Here is an 8,040-nt window from a genome sequence, read left to right as displayed (position 1 = left end):
TTACGATTTGTTCCGAAAAGAAGGAAAGTTGTAATTTTCTTTTTTTTAATTTTGTTGTAATCGGATCTTATAAAAAGATTGGATCCCTTTGTAACCGATAAACAGTTGCTAATGGAAACAATGAAATCAAAGAAAGCAATTTTTCCCGCGAACAATCTGGCGGCCACAGTTGGAGCCAACGATAGCCAACGATCTCGGGTCGAGTATGAATTCGACCAACAAAAGTTTGAGGAGTATCTGTCATCCTCGTCTGGATCCACCTCCCCTCACAAGTCCAAGAAGATCTCCTCCAGGAGAAAAGTCCATTGGTACGAAGAAGTCCAGAATGCCAACGAAGATCTCACCCCAATTGACGCCAAAGTCGCGTCGGGTGAAGCTTCGCCGACCTCCAACCAGGTCAAATCTGTTCTCGCCAATTCCTCCGCCGCTGAGGACGTGGTGACTCTCAAAGAGAGCCCGCCAGAGGCGACGTCAACGCCTGGCACGGCAACTCGCAAAGGCAATGGAGTCAACTGACGGAATCCGCTATATCACGGATCTGATGAACAGGAGAGGCAAACAGCCTCAACAACCAATGAATGGTAGCTACTCCAAGCCACCGACGAATGAATGGATCCGTGTCAAACGGAATCGTTCGACACTTGAGGAGCGCATTCGCAAGCGCCGTGCACTGTCAGCGCAGGCACGGGCTCAAGTCCAAGAAGCCCGCAGAAAACTGCAGAAGGAAGTGGTCAAAAAGCCGCTACCAACCCGCCAAGTATGGAGGCCGAAGTCTGAAGCGGCGATTCAGGCTAAGCCTTCAACGCAAGTTCAACCTCCGGCGAACCAACCTAAATCGCCGATAATTCCCATAACTGCTCTGGGAGATCCCGCAAGACCATCCCGAAGAAGGAGGTCAGTTTTGGAGCGCCTTGGACCACTTACCGATAAGCGATGCAAAGCTCCAGTTCAAGAATGTTTGGGCTCGATAAAGAAGCCCCGAACGACTCAACATGCTGGGAGTCGCCGCCACCCTCAACATGACGAAGAGATCATGGTAGCTAAGCACACCAATTTGCGCATTGAAGTCCAGGAGCCAGCTGAGAATTCACGCCCACAAAGGCGTGTTTCGAGGCGCGTGACTCTTGAAAGCCCAAAAAAGGCAGTTCACCCTCAGAAGGAAACATTGCCGTCTGATGACGATAGCGTTATGCCTGAGAAGTCGTGCCAACACACGATAGGTTACTCCGACCTTCAAACCGACGAGTTATACTATCGTGTTGGGGGTACGAGTAAAACCAGGAAAAGGAGTCCTCGAGAACTAAAGACTCAATGCCTCTGTTCCAAACTCATTCGGGCAGTATTGTCTAAGTGCAGCTGCACCAATACAGTCCCTGAAAGAGTTTTGGTTTTCGAAAGGCTCAGTACCAAAACGCCAAAACCAAGGCCTAGGCGTTTCCAACAAAGAAGAACGGTAGTTGAAGACGAAGAATTTCCGAGGGTCACCACTAATATGACCAGCAAAGGGAAATCGACACAGGATAATCCCAAGTCGATTCCGGAAGCATGCCGGCGTATAACCCGTCTGCAGTCTGGAGCCATCATACGAGCAACTTATGGTAGGATTCGGACAAGATTACCTTAAGAAGATGAAGAATCGGATACCAGCTCTGCGGTCGCATCAGATAATACAGTATCCAGCGAGGGACAACCCCGCGAGTCACTTATGATAAGTGTGGAACAAGTGGCCAAGATGCTCGAAGAAGCCATGGCTAAATAATAAGAGAGCTTCAGGTTTGAAATGCAGATGGCCATGCAGAATATGAGAGAAATGCATGACCAACAGATCCAAGCACTGACAAACCAGCAAGGGGAACCAAGTCGTCGTAACCAGGTTAATCAGGAAGATGATGACACATGTGTGAATGAAGCTCATAATGCCAATAATCCTCCAGTCAATGCAAGGGGTGGTAACGAGAATGCTAGCGAAAACACAGGTGAAAGCTTGAAGATTAAAAACCTCGAGAGCAAAATCAATACATTGATTTCCGCTCAAGAGATGAAGAAGACGGGCATTCCTTGTCCATACCCAAGAGAATGAAAATCAATCCCATATCCGGCAAAGTTCAATCTAATTAACTTCACGCCGTTTGATGGGAAGGGTTCACCCACTCAGCATTTGATTTACTTCAAATCACACCTAGGGGTTATCTCTGGTAATGAGCCTCTGATGGTACGGTCTTTCGTTGGCACTCTTCGTGGAGCTGCCTTCGATTGGTATCGCCACCTCAAGCCAAGAAGTGTGAATAGGTGGGACGACATGGAGACTAAATTCCTCACCAACTTCTTCAACGACGACACCGAGATATCCATCGGGTCGTTGTTTGACGAGAAACAAAAAGACGGGGAATTGGTTGATACCTTCGTCAAAAAGTTCCGGAACATGGCGATGAACTGTCGAGACCCGATCACTGAGGAGTTCATTCTCCAGACTTGCCACAACAACCTCGCATTGGACGTGTTGGAAGCAATGGGGACAGCTCCATCCAAAACATGGAAGGATTTAAAGGTCCGAGGAGAGCAAGTCCAGCGATTCCTCGGAAGGAAGAAGGCAGAAAGAGGCCAACAGGTGACGAATGCTCCGCAACATAATTTCGTCCCACGAGGGAAAGGTAAGGCACATGCTAATGCAGTTGATGCTAATCAAACTTTCCAATTGCAACCTCAGCAATAGCCGTAGCAACGAGCACCGCAGCAGTCACAGTCGCAATGGCAACAACGGCCTCAGAAGCAGAAATCTTCGGAGCCAAGATTTCCTAAAGTGTACTCCTTCAAAGATGACGATGTTCCTGGCATCTTCAAGTACCTGTTGGAGAATAAAAAAATTCAGCTGCCGTCGATTGTGGATCAAGAATGGGCTAGCAAAGTGACTGATCCAAAGTATTGCGCATACCATAGAGCGGTCCATCACCCTACGAAGTCATGCTACCATCTCAAGAATAAAATCCAGGCGTTAATTGATGTAGGCGTCATAACCCCGCAGCCGTCTAATAATGTCGGAGCAAATGCAGTATCGATTAGCTTTGGATCAGTGCCCACGGCAGGGTTTAAACCAGAACGCATCACCAAAGTAGGAATGAAGATAGTGAATGACGACCCCATATGGACAACGCCAAAAAGGACTTGTACCACACACAGCCCCAAATGGCGAAATCCTCTGGGTTCATCCTAACTTAATTGAAGACGATCAGTGGGCGAATTCCTCGATCAAAAAGGGTAAAGGCAAGTCCTGCAATGCTAACTCCGCAATCTTCGAAGAGGATGGTAATGAAGCTCCTACCTTCCCGCTTTCCGAAGAAGAACAAGAAGTCTTTGCCACTAGAAGCGAAAATGAGTATCACTTCAACTATCTGTCACCTATTGATCAGTTAGTTGAGAGGGGGGTGACTAAGCAGGTACCAGTCAAAACTCTCACGGAGCTGGGTGTGATTACGACTCCTAGACCGGTTGAAGAAGCTCAACGACAGCCGGTTAATAAACAAAAAGAAAAGAGGCCCTAGGAGGTTCAGAATCCGAAGCAGTCTCGTTTCAATCGTCCGATTGGAAGAGATAAACCGGAAAGCTCACTCTGCACGTCTTCGATATTATGGCTTAATTAGCTAACATCCCAGTACGGATAACATTGTATGAGTTGCTACGGTTGTCTAAAGAAACTAGGGAAGCCTTGCAAGAAGCCTTGGCCAATTCAGAAGTGTTCCTTACTCGGATCAAGCCGGCACTTGAAGAGCCAGAACCGTTAATTCAACACTGAAATATAGCGGCTAAAAACCTTCCATGCATTACCTTCACCAAAGAGGATATGCAGACAAAGAATTCAAACCATGATCGTCCCCTATATTTCATTGGGTACATTGGCTCCAGCAAATTTAACCGAATCCAAGTCGATCCGGGTTCTACTATGAGTATTATGCCGCTTCGCTTGATGCATAGCCTCGACATTCCAGTTAGTAAGTTGGCGTCCACAGGCACTGTTATCTATGGATTCAATACTAGCGGGTCAAGACCCTTGGGTAAGATCCGGATAAAATGTTAAATGGGTGATTTGAAGACAGAAGTCACATGTTATGTGATCGATGCTGAGACTTCATATAACTTACTATTGGGTCGACCTTGGATCCATAGTAACATTATAATCCCCTCCACTCTCCATCAGTGTTTGAAATATGTCGACATTGATAATAAGGTTAGGACGGTGGTCGCGGATAAGCAACCATTCAAAGGGTATGAGAATTATTTCACTGATTCTCTCCTTTATGGTAACGAATCCGTTACTGAATCATCGGCCTATGGCACGGACAGTGGGAAGAACTTGATACCGAAGCCGGATTTTATTATAATGGAGGTTATGTTTTAAATGATATTGTACCATTTGTAATCAACCTTGACGATGAACAATCGTCAGATGGCAGTTGTAACATGGGTGATGAGGCCAACCCAAAGCTTATATTCATCAGCGATAGTCTTCCCTCAAATGAGAAGGAGGAATTAATTGCTCTCATCAGGGAATATATTGACGTCTTCGCGTGGAACTATGAAGACATGCCAGGGCTCGACCCTAATGTGGCAATGCACCGCCTCGATATCAAGTCGGATGCCAAACCTGTCAAACAACAGCAAAGACGATTTTGTCCGCAGATTATGGAAGCCATTGAGGTAGAAGTTAAGAAATTGATCGAATCAGGATTTATCCGAGAGGAGAAACATCCAGACAGGCTAGCTAATATTGTTCCAGTCATGAAGAAGAACGATAAAATCAGGATTTGCATTGACTTCAGGGACCTGAATATGGCATGTCCAAAAGACGACTTTCCTCTCCCAATCACAGATGTCATTATCGACAATACGTGCGGATTTGAGAGAATGTCTTTTATGGATGGTTTTTTAGGATATAACCAAATCAAGATGCACCCAGATGACGAGAAGCATACAGCGTTCAGAACACCCCTTGGTGTCTTTTGCTACACCGTGATGCCTTTCGGTCTAAAGAATGCAGGCGCCACGTACCAGCGAGCAATGACTAATATTTTCCAAGAACATCTCTGGAAAACAGTCGAATGCTACGTTGATGATTTGATTGTAAAAAGTCGCAATAAAGAAGATCACATCAAGGACTTGAAGACGATGTTCGATCTCATGTGGAGCCATCAATTGAAGATGAACCCCACTAAATCCTTCCTTGGAATGTCCAGCGGAAAATTCCTTAGATTCGTCATCACCACTAAAGGTATACATATCGATCCTGATAAGGTGAAGGCGGTACATGAACTGCAACCCCCTAGAAATCTAAGAGAACTCAGAGGATTGCAAGGGCGTTTAGCTTACATCCGGCGGTTCATCTCAAATCTTTCTGGAAAATGCCAATCATTCTCTAAGCTAAACAAGAAAGGTGTGTAATTTATTTGGGACGACGCCTACCAAAAAGCATTCGAAGATATCAAAACATATCTGACGAATCCCCCTGTTCTAGTTGCACCATAATCAGGTAAACCGTTCTTGATTTACCTCAAGGCAATGAACCACTCGAAAAGTGCTTTACTAGCACAAGACGATGATAACGGTCACGAACAGGCAGTCTATTACCTAAGTCGGACCTTGGTAGGCGCCGAGTCTTAATATCCGATGATTGAGAAAGAATGCCTCGCGTTGGTAATCGCAATGCAAAAGATGCGGCATTACTTGGTTAGACAGACGATTTACGTCATTTCTAACGTTAATCCAATTCGGGTATTTATGATGCAACCAACCTCTATGAATTGGCGGTTAGCAAAGTGGGCCCTTCTCTTGTCCCAATATGATTTGTATTTCAAGCAGCAGAAGTCGATTAAAGGACAAGCGATTTGTGATCTTTTGGCGGCAAACCCGACAACGGATACGGCAGAAGTATATGATGACTTGCCGAATGAAACCCACAAGGTTAACACTACATTGCACCAACAAGTATGGTAATTATACTTCGATGGTGCTTCGAGGGCAGTTAATAGGGCAATAACCCCCGGATGTTCTAAAGTCTCCTCTGGAGTTGGAGTTGTTTTAGTTTCCCCGGGGATGCATGTGATGCCTCGGGCTTATTCACTGACTAGTCCATGTTCCAATAACGTAGCCGAGTACAATGCGCTTCTCATTGGACTCAGTTTCGCCAAAGAGCTGGGGGTCGAATATCTCGAAGCTTTTGGGGATTCTCAATTAATAGTCAACCAAGTCCGTGGAGAGTATGAAGTCAGGAACCAAGACCTGATCCCGTACCACCAGGAGGCCATCAAAATAGCAGATTCTTTTGAAGAATTCTTTATTGAATACATCCCTCATCTCCAGAATGCTTATGCGGATGCACTAGCAGCACTAGCGGTATCACTTGCGCATCCTCCTAAAACTGAACTATTAGTCACAGTAAGGATGCATCAACTCTACATACCCATATACAATATGGATATTGAAGAGGAAGATAGAAACATAAGCGCCAAGGAGGTGAATTCAACTCAAATTGGGTCTGAGTCCCGAGATTGGTGTTTTCCTATCATTGACTACGTCCAATATGGTATTTTACCAGAGGACGTAAAAGAAAGGGAATCAATCCGCCGAAGAGCACCAAGATTCTTCTATAATACCGAGACCCATACATTATACCGTAGAGGGTACGATGGTTTATTACTCCGATGCCTTTCGAACAAAGAAGCAGAAGAAGTTCTTAAGGAAGCACACGAAGGAGAATGTGGTGCGCATCAGCCCGGTCCCAAACTGTATGATCGCATCAGGAGAATGGGATATTTTTGGCCAACAATGGTTCGTGATGCAATCGAATACGTCCGAGAATGTCATGCCTGTCAAGTACATGCAAATTATCTACACCAACCACCAAAGCGTTTACACACGTCAACCACGTCTTGGCTATTCGAGACATGAGGTATGCACATTGTCGGTCCTATTTTTCCCCCTTCAGTCAAAGGTGATCGATTTATTCTCGCAATCACGGATTACTTTTCAAAGTGGGCTGAAGCGATTCCGCTTAGAGAAGTGAAGACAAACAACATCATCAATTTCATCAAACATCATGTCATGATTCCGCTTAGAGAAGTGAAGACAAACAACATCATCAATTTCATCAAACATCATGTCATATACCGACACGGCGTGTCAAGACGGATCATTCATGACAATGGTCTATTGTTCATAAGCAACGTATTCGTCAGGTTTTGTGACAAGTTCAAAATTCAAGATGTTTCGTCAACATCTTATTATCCCACTGCGAATGGATTAGCTGAGGCGTTTAACAAGACGATCATCAAGATCCTGTCGAAGCTCGTGAAGACCAATAAACGAGACTGAGATGATAAACTCGGTGAAGCACTCTGGGTTTATCGTACCACCATACGCACACCTACAGGAGCTACCCCATATTCGTTGGTATACGGATGTGAAGCTGTGCTACCATTGAAAATCCAAATCCCATCCCTTCGGATCGCTCTCGCGACTGAGATGACGATAGAAGAACAACATCAGAAACATCTCAAAGAACTCAAAATGTTGGATGAAAAGCGGTTGGAAGCTCAACAACACATTGAGTATTATCAAGCTAGAATATCTAGGGCTTTTAACAAAAGGGTCCGACAAAGAAGCTTCAAGGAAGGAGATCTGCTCCTCGCTGCTCGCCGACCAATAATCCTCTACTCCAAGAAAAAAGGTAAATTTGAACCCAAATGGGAAGGACCGTTTGTGATAGACACAGTCTACTCAAACGGTGCATATCGCCTGATTACTCAAGAGGGCGCCAGGCAATTAATGCCAATAAATGGGAAGTTCCTAAAAAAGTACTATCCCTAATACATTCAGGATAACCCATTTACTGGGAAGTTCCTTGAAAAATATTACACTTAATATTCTAGAGGATAACCCAAAATCATTTTCACCACCAAAACCCCACACTTATCAATTTCAATTGACAGTGAGTCCACCAAAAGTGTCCTTCTGGCCCAAACCACCAGCAAATTCCCCTCTTGACTCTTT

Source organism: Asparagus officinalis, chromosome 7, assembly GCF_001876935.1.
Source record: "Asparagus officinalis chromosome 7, Aspof.V1, whole genome shotgun sequence".
NCBI lineage: Eukaryota > Viridiplantae > Streptophyta > Magnoliopsida > Asparagales > Asparagaceae > Asparagus > Asparagus officinalis.
The sequence above is the reverse complement of the archived record's forward strand: the minus strand, read 5'-3'. Positions refer to the sequence as shown.